Source organism: Triturus cristatus, chromosome 9, assembly GCF_964204655.1.
Source record: "Triturus cristatus chromosome 9, aTriCri1.1, whole genome shotgun sequence".
NCBI lineage: Eukaryota > Metazoa > Chordata > Amphibia > Caudata > Salamandridae > Triturus > Triturus cristatus.
In genome coordinates this window covers 659,871,163-659,890,887 of record NC_140592.1, presented here as the reverse complement: position 1 = coordinate 659,890,887, position 19,725 = coordinate 659,871,163, and the positions used below count along the sequence as shown (strand labels likewise).

General features: G+C 44.5%; 1 protein-coding gene across 2 annotated transcripts in view; it reads left to right on the top strand.

The window, feature by feature from the left end:
- The first annotated feature begins 935 nt into the window (after positions 1 to 935).
- The window catches only part of CCDC61 (coiled-coil domain containing 61), a 538,795-nt gene continuing 520,005 nt past the window's right edge, over positions 936 to 19,725 (top strand). For both annotated transcript variants that reach the window (XM_085625716.1, XM_085625715.1), the window contains exon 1: positions 936 to 1,036. The gene's annotated coding sequence lies outside the window, so the exon portion shown is untranslated. The remainder of the gene's footprint in view (positions 1,037 to 19,725) is intronic.

The following is a 19,725-nucleotide window of genomic DNA, read 5'->3' as shown; positions in this document are numbered from 1 at the left end:
CGTCCCGCTCCCATCACCCGTAGCGTATGTGCCAGCCACAAGATGACGCTGATACTGTGTTTAGGAACGTGGTCACGAGAAAGGAGCAGCGCAGCACCAAGGTTCCGCAAAAGCTAGAGCCTTCAGACTTCACAAAGGCAGAAGCCGCACAGAAGGCAGGGCAGGAATACTCTGGATACGTCAGCAGGTGGGCAGTGCGCGGACAGACAGTTCAACTGTCTCAACGAACTTCGCCTTAGCAAACGCGCGTTGCCGACTGGCATGCATGAAATACTTCACTGACCCGGCCTTCCAATGGGAAACAGAGCTCCCAAGGTGAACACACGTGGCTTATAGCATGTGACGAGATTGACTTCAACCATTGCAATGTAACGTAAAAAAAGGGTTCGTAGCGATGTGTTGGAAAACGTCTCCTATTTTATAAAGGCTCATCAGCTGTCCATTCTGGAATGTTGAGACGACAGCTGATGACCGAGCCGTGCGGCTGTGCATGCCTCCCTGCGATCTGGCATTCCTTTTTCTGCGGGAAATTTAATAAAGACCTATTCCACTTTTCTACCTCGTGGAGAGTCTTTATAAAATTTCCAATACAGAATAGAAAGGCCAGCGGCCAGGTCGCAGGGAGGCATACTTAATATTCCAGAATGGACAGCCAATGCCCCTAGACAGTACAAAAGCTACGGTGTCCTTAAGCGGACACGCAGCAATACAAGCTCAACAGCAGGGCACATCAGTACATGCAAACAATTTCAGGCAGCCACATGCTGCTACTTGGTTGCTAAGGACGCCATTCATACTGTTGTAATGAGAAATAAGCTTCAATGGAGGCTCTCTGGCAAATCAACGCTTCGGAAGTCTGTGCGGCTCACTACGATTGGCCGAGATGCTGCTAAGAAGCCAATCCTAGGTCACTTAACATGTTAACAGTCCTTCCCACTGAATTGGTTAGTCTGAGACCCGGAAGTGCTGTGATTACGGCCAAAGAGCCGTTAAATGAACAACAACGGGTACTCGGATGAATGTATGGACTGCTTGTGTAAGTAGAGCAATATGCATATGAGTAGGTCGTATGTTTTGGGGGAGTACTCGCGGATTTTAGTCTTTAAATACTTAAGTGTATTTTGTTTGGTGCACACTTTTAGTTGGAGCAGTGCGAAACATTTTAGCGGTGGAGTTAGGTCAGAGGAGGCAGAATTGAACGTGACCGCCGCGAGGAAGGCTGATTTTTGCCCCACTGCTTGTGTCTTCTTGTCCCAGCGTTATTCTTTGTTCAGATGTGGATTCCTCTTTCCTAGTCTTTGTGTACGTCAGTGTCTCCATATTTTGGTTTGCGAATCTTCCTCTTACTGGCATGATGGTTTAGCTTTCTGATGTAGGGTTCGGTGCTGAAATGTGGTCCTGGCGGCGCTGCTCAACTTTTTATTTTCGCCCCCAAACGTTATTAAACGAGAATCCTTGTTTTGGGTAATATGTATTATTAAAAACCAAGATCTTAGTTTTGGGTTTTGTTTCTCTCCTACTAAGTATCCTAGTTTATTCTCGAATTGCAGTTGGTTAATGAAAAAAGCCATCGAAGCACACACGTTACCATCCCAAATTTTTCTCTGTAACTAGCAAATTCCCCGTTGTCAATTGACGTGCCAACGCTTGGCAGTACAGAGATCTTGTTTATTCCAGGAACACTTCAGAATGATCACAAATGCAGCAGTCGACACGTGTTTCGTCCTCCTGGACTTTTTCAAGGCTGTAAAATCATGTGCGACAGTCATTTGTACCATTTTGTACATAAAAATCATGTCAGAAAATCGTACCCACACCATGTGGATATAACATCACTTATTACCCGTATAGAGTTACCGCAATGTAAACAAATGATGGGAGATGCACCACAAGTTACACAGTGAATATTAGCAGATACTATGGGAAAATCGTTTTAGAACATTGGGTGTTTTGCTGACCAGGGACTTAACAGTGACTGTGTTTCTGTGACTTCGATCAGGTCAGAATATTTTTTGTGACGACCGAATACACAAGCAAATCAAGTTGATGTGACCGACTAATTCACGACAATTGGGTGATCCTTTATTCTTTGGGATTCGTGGTGACAGTCACTGATACTGATTTCTCGTTTCACTTGAGTACACATTGAAATATATCTGTACGAGATTGTTTTTAACACACACCCTGGTCATCTTTGTTTTCAATTCCACCATTCTACTAATATTCACAGCCTAACTTGTGGTGCATCTTCTATCATTTGTTTACATTGCAGTAGCTCTATACGGCTAATAAGTGATGGTATATCCACATGGCGTGGGTACCTTTTTAGTGACATGATTTTTATGTACAAAATAGTACAAATGACTGTTGCGTATGATTTTGCAGCCTTGGAAAAGTACAGAAGGACGAAACACGTGTTGGCTGCTGCATATGTAATCATTCAAAAGTGTTCCTGCAAAAAACAAGATCTCTGTACCGCTATTATTTTGGGACTTCAATTGACAACAGGGAATTTGCGTGGTTACAGAGACAATTTCTGGATGATAGTAACTATAACGTTTGTGCTTCAGTGCCTTTCTTGATTTACTGTATTACACTGCAGTGCAGTTGATTTACACTTAAGGTGGCTGGGTGCTTGGTGCCATGAAAGCACCACAAAAAAACGAGCATTTTTTAATACTGTGCCCTTCTTGTTGACTAATGAATACTGGGGATAGATTTGCCGACATTAGAGCATAGCCACCACAATTTAGTTGTGTTGCATCGTATTGCAGTTGGTGCCTCCAGGTCCCTGTTATATTCTATGCTAAAGACACACAGATGATGGACGGAATGCAGAGCAAATCAAAGATTCACCCCCAGTCAATAGATCAGGGTTAAATCCATTGTTCTTTTTCTCACCATGCCACCCCAGTTTAGACCCAGCCATATGCAAATCAGTCTTGACCCTGTGCCTCATGGGAACAGTCCAGCCTGAACTGCCAAGCCAGGTCTTCCCTGGACCAGAAACAAGCATCCTGGCACTGGTTTCAGGGCATCACCCCATATCAGCCAGGCTAGCTTGAATTCAGTGGCACAGTGAGCCAGGGACCCATGTCTGGTCATACCCGATGCACTTAGGGCGAAAAAGCTAAAGACATACAGATGATGGACTGTATGCCCAGACGTGGGTCCCTTGGTAATTTTGCCACTTGATTCAAGCTAGCCTGGCTGATGAGGGGTGTTACCCCAAAACTGGTCCCAGGATACTTGTTTCTGGTCCAGGTAAGACCTGGCTTGGCAGTTCAGACTGGACTGTTCCTATGAGGCACAGGGTCAAGACTGATTTGCATATAGCTGGGTCTAAACTGGGGTGGCATGGTGAGAAAAAGAACAATGTATTTAACCCTGATCTATTGACTGGGGGTGAATCTTTGACGTTCGCTCAGTCAATTTATCTTTCCAACCTAAGAATGCGGTAGCTTCCCTCCACACATGTGTTGTCACCTCTGTGTGTGTGTGTGTGAATAGTGTGTTGCTTGTGTGTCGATTGTATAGTGCAGCTAGGTATCCTCCCCGTCCCATGTGTTGTTGGTCAACTTTTGTATGCTGGTTCCTCTCTTCCCGCAAACACCCATTCGTTTATGGTCATTAGTTGCGCTGCCCCGTAGTACTTTTTGTTTGTCTGCGATTGCCATGCTACCCTCATAGACACTGCGCTGCAGCTTATGCAGAGCAATTCTGGCTTGCCCCCCCATCCCATAGAAGCAGTCTTAGTTCGGTTTCTATCTGCTTAAAGAATCTAGACGGTTTTATACATGGGGCATTTTGCTAAATATATAGGAATCTTGGCAGTGCCATCATTTTAACCCCTTCCCTGCTCATGACGGAACCGTTCCGTCATGAGCCACGGTTGTCGTGTGCTCATGACGGAACGGTTCCGTCATGACAATCCTGCCGGCGGCCGCTCCGCCTGCGCGGCGCTGTTTCCCCGCCTGTGCGGGGCGACAACGCAAATGGGCGGAGTCATGACGGAACCGTTCCGTCATGAGCACAGCTCAACTGTGGCTCATGACGGAGCGGCTCCGTCATGAGCACAGGCCCGCCGCGCTGCCCCCCTGCCCCCCCCAGCGCTGCAGCGGAATGTCCGCAGCAGCGAAGGGGTTAAATAAGTTTGTCCTTCCCATCGGGGTCAGTAGGAGTTTCCTGCAATGCAGGATGTCCCTACGTAATCTATCCAGTTGGGGAAGTTGATTATCTTCTAGGAATTTGTTTTCCCGCTTTTGATATTGTTATGCCTAGGTATTTAAATGTATCCCTTATTGCTAGGGAATGTGCACTAGTTGGTAGACTCAGAGTCACACCGGCTAGCATATATAGAAGGGATTTATTCCAGTTTATTCTATATACCGAGTAACTTCCACACAGCTCGAATATATGAATTGCTTGGTTAATCGAGGACCTGGGGTTGGTAAAATATAGTAATTTGTCATCAGCATATAGAGATCTTTTCTTCCCAATCATTCCCCCCCATAAATTCCCCCGATGAGTGGGTCTATTCTAACCCATTCCACCAGGGGCTCTAGTGCCAGTGCAAACAGCATGGGAGAAAGAGGGCATACCTGTCTTGTGCCTTTTATAGCGTTTGATTTCGCTCGAGGTCGCTCCATTCACTCGCACCCTGGCTAGTGGCTCCCCGTAGAGGAGCCGTACCCAAGAGTAAAAGCCATGCCCAAATCTTTCCAATACTGCCTACAGGTATGGCCATTCTATATTATTTAATGCCATGCACGCGTCCAACGACAGAAGTACTGCGTCCTCGGATTAACCCTAGTGGTGTGTATTACCCCATATAGTCTCCGCAGATTGAGCCTGGTGCTCCTGTGGGGCATAAATCCAGATTGATCCGGGTGCATTATAGAGGTGATGACAGCACCAAGCCTGTTTGCTAACACTTTTGCTAGTTCCTTAGCTTCCACATTAAGCAGGGATATTGGATGATATGCTCCGCAATCGGCTTGCTACATTCCCTGTTTCGGTATCACAACAATCGTGGCTAATCTCTGGTCTTTCGGTAGCTTGCCTCGATCAAGAGCTTCTTGGTACATATTTAATAAGGGCAGGGCCACTTTCGATGCCACGCCCTTATAGATTTCTATTGGTATACCCTTCGGTCCGGCCGCCTTACCAGACTGCAAGTCCCTTATAGCCCTCACTATGTCTTCTGTTGTGAGTTCTTTGTCCAACTCCTCCCTGTCATCACTGGATAGCCTTGGGACAGGAAGGAATCTAAGTAACTCTGCACAATCCTCCCTCGTTCTGGTAGATGTAGATTTATACAGTGCCTCATAGTGTTCTACAAATGTCGAGGCGTTTCCTCCCCTGTCCTTTTGAGCTCCATCTGTGGAGTGCGTATGTCTAGAACCCAGTTAGGTTCTTTGTCCATCTTTTCCAGCCACACTAACAGTTTGGTAGCTTTGTCCCCAACTTCGTACAATCGCCTCTGGTTTGCTCTGGCATATGTCTCGGCTGCCTCCTCCATTATGTCTTTCTTCTCTTTTTGCTTAATACGGATCTGCTGCCTAGCCTGTGCCACTATCTCGCTTTTCTCCGTGGCATTCTTTTCCAGCTGTAGGATGTCTTTCTCTAGTGTGTCATGCTGAATTTGTTGTTCCTTCCTTTTCCCTCCAACTATGCCTTGCACATGGCCCCTGATCACTGTCTTATATGCCTCCCACAGTCTATTGCTTGAGTTTACCATCCCTATATTATCTTGGAAGTATTGTTCCGACTGTTCTCCTAATTAATTCCTGACCTGTTTCTCCCGAAAAAGCCAGGGGTCCTTTCTGGGGGGCAGGGTTAAGTTTCTCGTGGGCCCTCTCAGCTGCTTTTCTACTGGTGAGTGATCAGAGATTCCCTTTGTCTTATGCTCTGTTCCATTAAACCAGTGTGTGTTTGTTCCCTGTGTCATCAAAGCGTGAGTATCCCCCATGTGGGGCTGAATACAACTTGTACTGTCTATCCTCTGTGTTATGTACTCCCCATAAATCAACTAGCCTCAACGCTTCTGCAAAGTTTCGTAGCGGATCGGGCGCCATGTCTCGTTCTGAGGTCTTTATTCTGTCCATCGCTGGGTCTATTGTTCCGTTCATGTCCCCTCCCATGATCAGTATTCCTTCCGGGAGGTCTAACACAGGGAGCCCAACTCCTTCAATGTGTTCGTAAGTAATCTTGGTGGTATATATACTGAACACACGTTGAGAACCTTGCCCTCCCAATTTCCTGTTATAACCACAGATCTACCCATTTGATCGTACCATATTCTACCTGGTGTGAAGGGGAGCGTCGACCGGAGCAAGATCCCAACCCCTCTCGACCTAATTTTGAATCCTGCATGTGCAACTAGTTTGTATCCAAATCTGTCGAGTGCCTTGCATGCATTACCTTTTGAGGTGAGTTTCCTGCACTAATACTATGTCGGGGTTGTGCCTGCTGAGTTATTGTAGTACCACTGTGCTTTTTATTTTCTGTCCCAATCCGTTAACATTCCAAGTCAAGACATGTATTCCTATATTCGCCTGAGGGGAGTTCGCAACTTATCAATATCGTGACTCTTGGCTAACATTGGTGTGTGGTGGAGATCTCAGACCGTATCTGAGTTGCCGCGTATAAGCGGGGATCTATCTTGTCCTTTATGTCCCCTTAGTTTACCTCCTCTCTTTCCCGCCCCCTAACAGCTTATCAACTTGTATAACTTTGAAACTGTGCCACATCTCGGGTGGCTACTTGAACATTGCAAAGATTGTAAACATTCCCCCCTCTCCTGCTACCCTGCACTGAGGATTAAAAACCACCCCCCTCCCAATTTGCAGAGTGCCCTTCGTCCCACATTAACAATCCCAACTTGGGTCGGCGTGGAGCCGGAGAGTCCGTCACCCTCAACCCCTCTTAAACATATGTTGTGTAGGTGCCACATTGACATGTGCCAAGGCAGATACAATCACTAAAAATCATAATTATCAGTGTATATTAAGGCATAAATCTTATCTGCACGCAAGATCTTGCCCGATAGGCCAATCTGCTATCTCTCTTCTTCTTTTCCAGTCTAGATTAATCTAGACATCAGTTCCGGAACCTCGCTCCCTACTGGAGCTCTCGCAGTATAGTCAATCCCTCATCAGTGGAGTGTGTCCCTCTTCCTCCTGGTGTCTGTTCGCCAAAACAGTGTTGGTCTTTCTGCTGTGTCTGTTGCTGGTGTGCTCTTCTGTCTGTGCTTTGACTTTTTAACTGTCCTCCAGCCATCCAACCAGTCTTGTGCCTCGTCAGCAGATGTGAACCGCCATATTTTAGCAAAAAATATGGGACCCCCTTGAAATATACTTAAGGTCAGGGAAAAAGGGGAAATAAAGACAATCCTGTAATGAAACTTCCCTCGCGACCTCTATTTTTAATAATACAATTTAATTGTGATAAGGGAAAAAGGGCCTAAAAACAGTGATGCACCACACAGAGATTAATCATTTTTAATATTTTATTTTTTATTATTTAACCTTTTTCTATTTTTCCTAGAAAGACTCAATACATTTCTTTACGCTATCAAAAAATCATTCTATTTTGCATTTCCTTTTTTGGAGTATTTGATAATCACTGACTATATTCATTACAGTGATAATGCATCATATCAATAAACATCAAACAGTAATCCCTAGGGCACACTAATATAAATCACAAAAAAACTATATCTTCATACAATTTCATCTGCATACATACCAAACCATTCCACATTCATACACCTATCACAATAAAGAAAAAAGGAATTTATCGTGTACTGAACATTGGAGACAAAAAACACATAATGATCTCCTATGACTAACAACACAACTGCAAAAGCAGGATGGTAATGTCAATGGTCAGTGGTCGATGCGTTTCGATGGCATAGGCGCCACCTTCATCAGGACCAGAGGTATATTCAACAACGACAAAGCCCAGGGAAAACCTGAAACAACATATACATAAAATATAATGAATAGACGGCCCAATCTTCCCTATTAAAATTACAGAAAAAAGATTTCTTCACATGTTAGGTGATCACTCAATAAGAACAAGATTTTACTAGAAAGAAAGAAGTCGAGGAGAGAGAGTCATCATGAAAGGATATTGCTGTTGTAACTCTACTATTTTTTCCTCCAACATACCCAGGTATTTACTCTACATAAACATAAGAAGAAAGAAAGAAGAATTTTTTCTGAGACCTTTCTCAAACTAAGAGCAGCTACTCAGAAAGGGAAAATAAAAATGAAGTACCCACCACCAATGAAACATAAAACACCAAGTGTAAAGCCAATATAATCGTCTTCTGTGCAATGCCTATGCCCAAATGTTGCAGAGGGAAAAAGGGCTTACTTGTTTATAAAAATAATTCCCGTCAAGGATGAGCCATCCCGTATTGGATTATAATGATTTGGAACATCTTTATTGAGAGAATACAAAGGACTATTGTTAGATTTCCCATGTCATGAGAGGCCGAATCTGATGAATAAAAGGCAAATATATTCCGTTACCTGTTATTAGGAAAAAGGTTTCACTGCCCGTCCTCATGGGTCAACAAATTCTAACGAGATCACAGTCTCGGTAAAATGTTAATGTCCGAATATTTTCTGGAGAGCCAAAGGCCAATATGGGATCCCCTTTCTTGTGTCACTAAAGATGACAAGCGAATCGAAAGTTAACAGTCTACTATTTTTGTATGAGTAAAACCTCACATAATATTTTCTAGAGAGTTACTTTTTTTAAAAAGGAAATACCACCAAAATGTTTGACAGTTACTTAACAGGTGATTCCTATTTAGAAAGAGTACCTATTCTTTAGTGATGGTACCACCAAGTACTTAATACTAAGTGAACAGGACAATAAGTCTGTACGTGTGTCTTAAAGACAAGTTATGAATAAATGTACAGATTTAAAACAACATTTTTACTAGGTTGTGATGACAAAATATCGCTAGATTTTAATGGCAAAACTGAAAATGGCTGCCGTTATAATCCTATGAGTGACATATTTGTAACTAAGGATGAACTCGTTCTAATTGATATGGTCCAAATATATAAAGGATGACCTTTTGTTAAGTTGAGCAGAAGGTCGGCTTCAAGACAAATTTTCAACAAAGATCTATATTCCCGTAGTTGCAACCGCTGGGTCTTGATATCTAAGAACGTCAAAACATAAGGATAAATTAAAAAGCGCTATCGCAAGTTCTACAACGAACCATACTAAACGGAAGGAGAAGTTCTAATATTAGATACCTCTTCATAAGTGATGTGCACGCTTAGGGGCTTACCTTCTTTTTGAAGTTCCTTTAGCATCCAGCGTTTTCCAACCGAACGAACGTTCGGGTGAACCAGCAACAACGGAGCGGCAGCACGCATTTGCATCGTCAACCTCGAACTAATATATTAGTACCTAGCCAATGGGACCAACACATGGAACAAATGGGCGTGGTTTAACTAAACCGATCAAAAACATCAAAAGAAGACTACCTTCCAAGGTTAGTCAACACCATTTTGAAACGGGTGCCACTTAGTTAACCAGTAATGGTAGTCTCTAGGCGATTATAAAACGGAGGCTAAAAGTATACAAAACTTTATTGTCCTACATTAACTGAAAAAAGACATTTCTCTTTTTTCTATTTGTAAAATAAAGAGTGGTTGATGTAATCACCACCACATACAATTCTCATAGAATGAAAAAAAAAAACCTGCAACCGAATCCGCAGCGAGATTTGTATAGCAATTTCAATTGATGGGTATCTAATAAACAAAGTAGGCGCACAGTAAAGTACGTTATACGAGATGTAATAACAATGTGTTGACTAACCTGCCAAGGTTGAAAATGCAACAACTGGATTGGATAACCTTACATACCCCACCGCGGTCTGCAAGAATAACGTCTAGAACCATGCGGTTCTGCAAAGTCATAAGGCGATCCGCTTGGAGCTCAGCTGTCAGATTACCGAGGGCACCAGCCGTTACATTGACAGTGGATTCAACCACACAAGTCAGTTGTCTCAGGTTCCTACTATTTACCATAGGTCCCCAAAACGGCAGGAAACCCAAGAAGAAGTCTCCCGCTTCCTGGCCGGCAGTATCCTCCTTACTAATTACGCCTCTCACAACTCTGGTCTTATGATAGTCAGAAGCAGCAGTAAAGGTTGGCGGTAGCAAGTTCGCAATATAACATGTGCCCGAGAAATCAGGGGGCAACCATGTATATGCTCGATCCTTGCAGATGAAATATGTGCCCTTGGCAGCCAAAAACGCAGGAGAAAACTGTGATGGGAAAGTGTACGTTTCAGTACAGTCACTTTCCCCCAGTTGAGCCCTAGGATTCTGACCATTACCTTGTAAGCAAAACCGACCTATGTGGGGTACGACCCAGATTGGGGATGAGATTTTTCGCTGTCTTTCACCCAGACTAATACTATACCCCGTTGCGTTCCATCCTACATAAGGTCTCAATTCTTCCTTGGGTATGGACGAGTATGCATCGATATCTCGGCTCATATCGGCAACTCCTCTTACTAAAGCCTTATTATTGGTGATAGGTCTGATGGAACGCGGTTGTCGAGGGGAGTACGTGTCTAGAGCATAGAGAAACATAGTCTGGAATGCCCATGACGATCCATTATAACTAAATGGCAGCACCAAATAGGGAATACCCTTATTAATGGTATGTGGCATTAACCCACACACCCAGCAATTGGTTGTATTCATTACTAGTTGGTGCTGGTGCAAGAGCTGAATAAACGAGTTATTTACAAACTCTGATCGTCTGGTTTGTTCGTGCTCAGGCAGAGGGTGAAAAGAGTGTGAGGAGGCAGTAGAAAGGTATAGGCTGTACAGTGGGTGCAATGGGCTTTTGAGCAGAGAAAAATACAAATCCTACGATGAACATTATTATACGACATAGTATAAATAGGCACAAATAGGCACAAAAATACAAAACATTTACTCTTTATAATTTTACACATCCTTGCTTTAAAGTTCATTCCCTCAACGGGTCTCTCCATCTTAAAAAACTCCATCCTCTAATCGGGCCGCTCGCGGCGGGTGAGTTTCTTCTGCTAAGGAGTACGCCTGTCAGTCCAGGGAAACGCCCTAGACCAACCAGAACCGTTGACCTAACGTCTTCGGCCTGTACCCCAAAGTCTTTGCACCGCGACCCTGCGGCTGAACCCGGATGGTGGTTCGAAAAACAAAAAATCAAGAAAGTCCTTCAGATGGGAGAACTTATAATGTCAAAAAGAAAAAATAGTAAGGAAATCTTTATTTGTCCATAGGCCTTGGTCTCAAATTATAGCGGAGACAGCCAGGTGCTGTTTGATCCTGGAACAAAAGTTCAGGCTCTGTGGTGTCCAATCGACTTGATGGTGGCACAGCTTCTTGTAAAATATCGTTACTCTCTTGGTCTGTAGCTGTGTCTCTTATGCATGCGTCACTGAATGGTACAAAACGAGGTACAGTGTCTGTTTCGGTGTCGGCGATACCCTTCTGGACCCACTGGTCATATGGCAGGGGCAAGGGGACTACCTTGCAGTGGGTGCCATGGACCCAATTCTTTCTCCCTTTCACTCGAACCGCTGATCTCGTTGACAGAAGTACAAGGTGGGGGCCGATCCAACGAGGCTCGTCGTTGCTCTTGCGCTGGAAATTTCTAATCAGCACCCATGTGCCAGGGTCGATAGGGTGTCCAGGAGTTTCAGAAGCTTGGGGAAGAGTATCATGCACCTGTTGATGTAAAACACGCAGTTTAACAGTCAAATCATACAAGTAATCGAGTAGTACTGGATGCTCGATCTCACTGAATTTCGTAGGCCTCGGTACACCCCATACGTTGGCCGGGCGGCCAAAAACCACTTCATAAGGACTAAGTCCCACTCGTGAGTGCACGGTCATTCTGGTGGACAGGAGCGCTAAAGGCAGAGCGTCAGGCCATTTAAGACCGGTGCTCGCCTGGATTTTGGCCAGTTTAAGTTTTAGAGCGCCGTTGTAGCGCTCTACTAATCCAGCTGATTGGGGGTGATTTGCAGCGTGAAACTTCTGCCTAATACCTAGTCCCTCACACACATTCTTCATTACTTTACCCACAAACTCACTTCCATTATCACACCACACCATTCTTGGCATTCCGAACCTAGGGAAGAATTCTTTCACAAGGGCTTTGGCTGTGGATAGGGCAGTGTTATCCTTTAGAGGATAGGCCTCTACCCATTTTGAAAAAGCGCAGACAACCACCAATACATATTTCAGGTTGTTGCATCTTTCCATGTGGATAAAGTCCAGTTGCAAAACTTCAAATGGATATGATGGGGGTGCAAAATGACCAGCTGGAGTTGGGGTTCCCCTACCAAGGTTGTATTTCAAGCATACCATGCAATTCTTGACCACATTCTCTGCACAGTTGGGAATCCCAGCATTCTGCCATACTGGAGCCAACAACTTACAAATTCCTTTCGTACTGATGTGTGCCATTCCATGTGCCATTGTAACTACTGGAAGCACATATGCATCAGGCAACAACCATCGCCTATGTTCTGTCAGATCAATCCAACAACCATTCTCATCCAACTTACCCACACTTTCTCTCCACTTACTTCATTCTTTCTCTGTGGCTTCAGCTTGAAGGGACTTCACACTCTCTATCGTGTTCTCACACATTCCAACATCATCAACCCATCTTGCGGGGCCTGCAACATACATTCTAGTCTTTACATTCTGTGCTGTTTCTTTCGCGATCTCATCAGCAAACGCATTCCCACGTCCAACGTCATCAGTGACTTTCCTGTGCGCACTGCATTTCATGATCGCAACTTGCAACGGTAGGGTCAGTGACTCAAGGAGATCATTCACCAACTTGCCATTCTGAATTTTAGCTCCATGCGACGTCAGGAACCCACGTTCTTTCCACAATCGCCCAAAACTATGAGCCACGCCAAAGGCGTACTGGCTATCGGTGTATATATTCACTCTCATTCCTTCAGACAACACGCATGCTCTTGTGAGGGCGATTAATTCTGCTGCTTGGGCCGAATTGTGTGGCACTTGTGCAGTTTCCACGACCGTGTGTAAAGTCGTGATAGCATATGCAGCAGTCGTGTCACCATTAGGGAGCTTGAAACACGAACCATCCACCCATAAAGTACCATCACACTCAGTCAGGGGAGTATCTTTTAGATCTACTCTCCCTTTCGTCTCTTCCTCTGTTCTGAACAGACAGTCATGTTGCTCAATCTCATCTAGGTCTGCTGGATTCGGCAATAACGTAGCTGGATTCAGCGTGTTGCATCTCTTTATGTGTATGTGATTCGCTAACAATGTGAGCTCATAGCCTGATAATCGCGCACTAGTCAAGTGTTGTGTCTTGGTCCTGTTTAATAATGTGTCTACAGCATGTGGCACCATAACGATCAATGTGTTGTCCATTACTAGACCAGCAGATTGTCGGATAGACATAGCTGCAGCAGCTGTCGCTCTCAGACAGCTTGGCAATGCCCTCGCTACAGGGTCCAAGGTTGATGAAAAATATGCGCATGGGCGCGGTCTGTCGCCAAAAGGCTGTGTTAACACTGATAACGCACAACCATCTTTCTCGTGAACATACAATGTAAAAGGCTTGCTATAGTCAGGGGTACCCAACACAGGAGCTGAACATAATGCATTACGCAATTCCACAAAACTTTTCTGGCACTCTTCAGACCATGGGATAGGATTCGGTGTGTCTTTGCATGTTAATGCTAACAAAGGTTTTGCCAACAAGGAAAAATTAGGAATCCAGTGCCTACAGTATGAAGTAATACCCAAGAAAGCACGCACTTCTCTCTGTGTTCTTGGCACACTCAACTGTGCAATGGCTTGGATTCTCTCTGGGGTCAGCTTCCTTCCCTCCTTCGACAAGAGATGACCTAAGTAGGTCACTTCTTGTCGACAATATTGCAGCTTCGAGAGAGACACTTTGTGATGGAAAGCAGATAAATGACGCAACAATAATAATGTGGCTTCTTTGCAGATCTTCTCAGTATCCGCGGCAATTAGTAAATCGTCAACGTACTGAATCAAGATAGCGCCACTAGGTAAAACAAGTGCATCAAGCTGCGTTTTTAAAGCTTGGCTGTATATTGATGGACTTTCACAGTAGCCCTGGGGAGCGCGTTTGAAGCGGAAGCTTCGGCCCCCCAGACTGAAGCCAAAAATGTCTCTGCTCTCCTCTGCAATTGGGATGCTAAAGAAAGCATTCTTTAGATCGATCACTGAAAACCATGCAGCAGAGGCTGGAATCATCGTTAACAAGGCAGTTATATCAGGGACAACTGGAAACCGTGGCACAACAATCTTATTAACCTCTCTAAGGTCAATCACAAATCTGTAAACAGGTGGCTGTGAAGGGTCCGTTCGTTTTAAGACAGGCAAAATCGGACTATTGCAAACGTTGCCTCTTGTCTCTTCAATTACACCCTTATTAATCAAGTCGCTGACAATGTCTAACAATGCTTTCTGGCCTTCATTAGAGATCTTGTACTGGGGAATACGTGGCAGTCTGACATTAGCCTTTAAAGTTACCACGTATGGCGGTATCTCCAAGAGGCCCACATCATTCGGACCAGTAGCCCAAAGGACATCCGGAAGGGATGACAATTCAGGCGGCATTGTATTTTTAGAAAGTACATCGGGGAAATCACTTTCCTACCTAATGTAAGTTGTACTCCTGTTGGTGAACAATACAGTGTAGCATGCAATCTTTTCAACAAATCTAATCCTAGCAAATTTTCACCACAACCTGTTGTTAGAATCAGGGGTGCTTTCAGCTCGCAAGGTCCAATAGAAAGTGACATGGGACTAGAAATCGGGTTTCTAACTGGGGCGCCAGAAAAACCTACTGAAACATTTATCTCGCCAGACAAAGGTGCGCCAGGGAGTTTTGAATGCATGATTGAACTCTTTGCAGCACCAGTGTCTAGCAGAAAGGGCTCCGTTACGTTTGCTGTAGTCACCTCAACATACGGTCCGCTCTGATCCACTGGCACTGAAACAACTCCCTCTCTCTGTCTATGGCTATCCTAGTAATCATTATTTTCTGCATCGCCGTCCTCTGCATAATAATCATTATTGTAGTACTGAGCTGTATTAGTAGTCGCGTTGGCTTGCTGATCAAAGCTATTGATGGTATTTTGAGGCGGAAGAGGACGCGCGTTCGGGGGAACATTTCCACGCCCTCTGCCTCTAGGAGCTTGCTGACCACCCCTCCCTCTTGCGCCATACATATTGCCATTACGCTGCATCAATTTAGGGCAACTATATTTAAAATGACCACCCTCTTTGCAGTATGAGCATTGGTTGGGACCTACAGGGACACGTGGTTGATAATACCCATTTATTTGCTGATTGTTCTGAAATTGTTGGGGTTGGTGATAGACACCTTGGGGTTGCCTATAATTATTCTGACCTCCACGTGGCGGATAGGCCTGCTGTAAAAGGACCTTTGTTTTCAGTTCTTTCGTTTTCTTTTCTGTTCTATCTTTCTCGTCTTTATCTCTGTTTTCATAATACTGTGCAGTAGCCAGTATTTGCGCTGAAGAGGAAACAGCCCAAGAACTTTCTGAATCTTTCAACTTTTTACACAGGTCAGGAAGTAAATTCTGCACAAATTTATCCACAAACAACCGTTGGCCACCCTCAGTACTCATATCTTGCCCGCTGTGGTCAATAAACGTTTCTTCAAACCTGGTAAAGAAGTCTGACACTGTCTCATCTTTCTTCTGCTTGCATGCAGATAGCTTATCCCAATTTACACGCATCGCGGGCATTATTGTCTTCATATACGTGATGATTCTACCAGGGAGTTCTGCTATTAAAGGCTCTGGTTTCGCGCCACCAATCTGTCTAGCGTCAGCAGCGATGATGTTAGCCCATGTGTCCCCTAGTTCTGCAGCATGATCCGTATTACGAATGGATCCCCACAAAGGCTGTGGAACCACATTCCCAAACAGCATATCTACGTCAGCCAGATTCATTACACAGGATTCTGCGGTTTGTGACAACTCCTTATAATAACCAGTATTGTTTTTACGGGGATCAGGCAATGTCTGCTTAAGTGCTAACACCTCAGATCTTTTCCATGGAACATGTACCCAAATACGCTGAAAATGCGCCAAGACAGGTGGATTAGCATTTGGATCAGCAGGTCTCCAAACTGGGGGAACCTCACGCATCGGATATTGGCGTGCTTTTACCCTTTTTCCCACAGGGACATCAGGTTCAAACAATGGCTGTTGACAATCATCATTCCTGAAGGATAATACAACCGCAACTGCTTTATCTACATCGCGATCCACAATGGTACCAGTTCCAAAATCAAATCTCACTCGACACAACTCCTGCGGGCTTGGGTCTTTACCACTATCATCCAATTCCTCACAAAGAATTTCGCACATTTTCTCAAAGACATACCTCTGTTTTGGGGCATCCCATTGATGGAAAACGTTGACAACTGATTCCACATCATATAGTGAAGGGAAAACAATCCATCTACGCGCCATGCGATCTATTACCTTTTTCTCATCGGGGTTAGGCAATTGGCTGCGCAATTGCTTACGCTGTAAACCAGGAGTCGCACCGGATGACTCAGAGAGGCGACATTAACGTAGTAACCACATTAGCTAAACGCTGTCGCGCTGAGGGAGAAGTTGAAGCGAAAACAGGGGGATAAACAGAGGGGAGAAAAGAGGATGTAGAAACGGGTACTGGAGTGGTGCAAGAAAGAGTGTCAGGGGAGGCAGCTGCTGAATTAGACAAAGTCGCAGGAAGCGCGGGGGCAGTTGGAAACACAACTGGCGGCCCTTGAGAGGGCTGCGCTATATGGATAAGAGCCGGCTGCGAAGCAGCTGGCGGTAGCGGCAAGGCTTGCAGTATATTAACTGGAGGTGGCATATTCACAAGCTGGGGAGGCGCCGTGGCATTTTGAGCATACGGGGGTGGCGAACTCAACAAATGCGACATCAGGGGATCTTTCTCCTTTTCTTTGGACTCATTATGCTTAGAGTATGGTAAAACTGGGTAACATTTGTCGATCCCTAACTTACGCTGTCTGTGCAATTGCTCATTCATCTGTTCCTCCTCATTGTCCCTGAATTGTACAGCTGCTTGCATTACCGTCATACCTTTCTCTCTCTTATTCTTTTTCGCTAGCTTAATTTCCTTCTGTTTGGCTTCCTTCCACCATAAGCGGAAAGAATCAAACATCGCCGGCCGGGCTTTCTTTTTAAACAATTTAATTTCCAAATTATCTAAAATATCGGTATCGAAACTACCATTTTGAGGCCATTTTAAAACACCGTCTTTTCTGGTGTAGTGGATCCATACTTCCTTATATGCAATGGGGCCTACGCCATGTTTTACATAGAGCTCATAAGTTGGAGTTCCAACCGGAGGAACCGGACATGAGTCTTCCAGCTGGAAATCTCTTCCACAACCCAAACAAAACAATCTACCAAATATTCTAGAACCAGGCATCTTCGCTCACTAGTCTAGATCTGAACGTCAAAGGATTATCGATTACGATAGTCTCGTGAATACACGAGTTCTCTGGCTTTGGCGTTTGCAAACTCCAAATTTCCAAATCAAAATGATCCCGAAGGATACCAAACAAATGGGAGACGCTCCACTTATACTTAACTGAATATTGATGATCGATGGCGTCACCAGAAGACTCTCTCGATTGTTTCGCTCTATAAAAACTCGTCAAGGGTCCAAAACAGGTCGATTAATCAGGGCAGCAGTCCTTCGTAGCCGTCGGGACGCGGAGAACCTCGCAGAAAAGACTTTCGGACCACGTCGACATGCAGGGGTCGATGAAGTGGCGGCCTTCCTCCGGAATTTCCACACGAAGCTCCTCACGAACCTCTGGCTTGGACTGGTACCGCTGAAATCGTCCCGAGTTGGGCGCCAAACTGAAGTACTGGGTAATTTAGTCCCAGCGGTGCAGGGGCACACACCCTATGACTTCTGGGTTCTCCCTGTTCCGGACCTACAGAAACACAGAGTCTTCTGGGTGAAGTCAAAGATTCATTTATTGGCTGCAGACCAATTACAGGTATCCTAGAAGTACAACAGCGTGTATGTTCTCAGGAGACTGCTAAAAATCATAGAAACGGACTTCTTCTTAAATACGCTTTTTCCTGCTTCAGGCATACATTCCCAGGTTTTATGATACGGCAATATACAAGTGTACATTTCAAACGAAAGAGCAGAGTCATGATGACCATCCCACATTCCAGTTAAGCCAGCCCACAATTATTTACCCAGCAAGGTTCAGATCCCACATCAGATATCGATAGGCCCCAATAAAACACGGGCAGCTCCTGTTGATAGAAACAAGTCATAAAGCAGGAACAGTCAGGTGTGAAAGAGATTAGCCGGGGGCTCGTGTAGGATGAAAAGGGTTTTATAGCGTGTCAAGCCCTGATGCTAATCACAGGTGGCCGGAGGAAGGGGAGCTCGTGAGACCAGTTTGACCTGGGGCAGCAGAGCCAAGCTGCCCAGGTCACGGAAGAGTCATGGAAAGGCAAAGGTGCTGTGAGGCCCGTAGTTGCTTCATTATAGCCTATGTGAGGGCAATCACAAGATGGCCACCGCTTCCAAAATGGAACCCGCGTAGTGATACAGAATAACGTGTACACCGTGCATTTATAGCTAGAACGGTAGACAAAGCGCTTGTACATACCGCATTAACCATTTGCGGTTCGCTAATACCAGGATAGACAGGGGTGGGGCCCTGTCCCCTACGCGGTGCCAGAGATTAAAGTACGACAAGATATGCAAAACTTTATTGTCCCACGTTCGCTGACAAAAGACATTTCTCTTTTTTCTAATTATAAAATAAGGAGTGGTCAGTGTGATCGCCACCACATACAAATCTCATAGAATGAAAAAGGACTTGCAACCGAATCCGCAGCGAGATATTTATAACAATTCCAATTGATGCGCATCAAATAAACGATGTAAGCGCACAGTAAAGTACGTTATTCGAGATGTGATAACAATGAAATTGCTATACAAACTATACCAAAGACTACCACAGTGCAGATGTATCTCAAGGAATGTCTCTCAACAGGGATTTATTATCACTCGTGATACAATAAGAATAATGCGTATACATAGAAGATCCATAGGGGGACACTGCAAAGCAAGTGTCACAATATGAATAATACGTATACATAGAAGATCCATAGGGGGACACTGCAAAGCAAGTGTCTCACAAGATATATCTCTCATGATAAATAAAGAGTAATTTTGACTTCTATATAAGAGTCATATTAAAATATCAAAAGGACTCACATAAGTCACCAAGATCGTTAATACTGGAATAAATGTTAGGATGGTGTGACATGATCTATAATATTTATCATTGCCATGTCACAACAAAAATGAGGGCCAAATGTAGGTCATCCAGGTATGTCTACGATACCTATAAAAACAGACTAATCGATTTAGATAGACTTTCCCCCATGTATTAGATAATCAAGATACCCAGGATATCTGAGTGCCTCATGAAGACTGAGTCACATACCACTGTATATCCAGATTCAAGCCTCTCTTAACACTATTGAAAGTATAAATCCAAAAAGTTTCGCGTTGTTTGCGAATAATTTCCATAGGTGTCCCTGCTTTACTCTGAATTTTTTCCAGAATAAGCCAT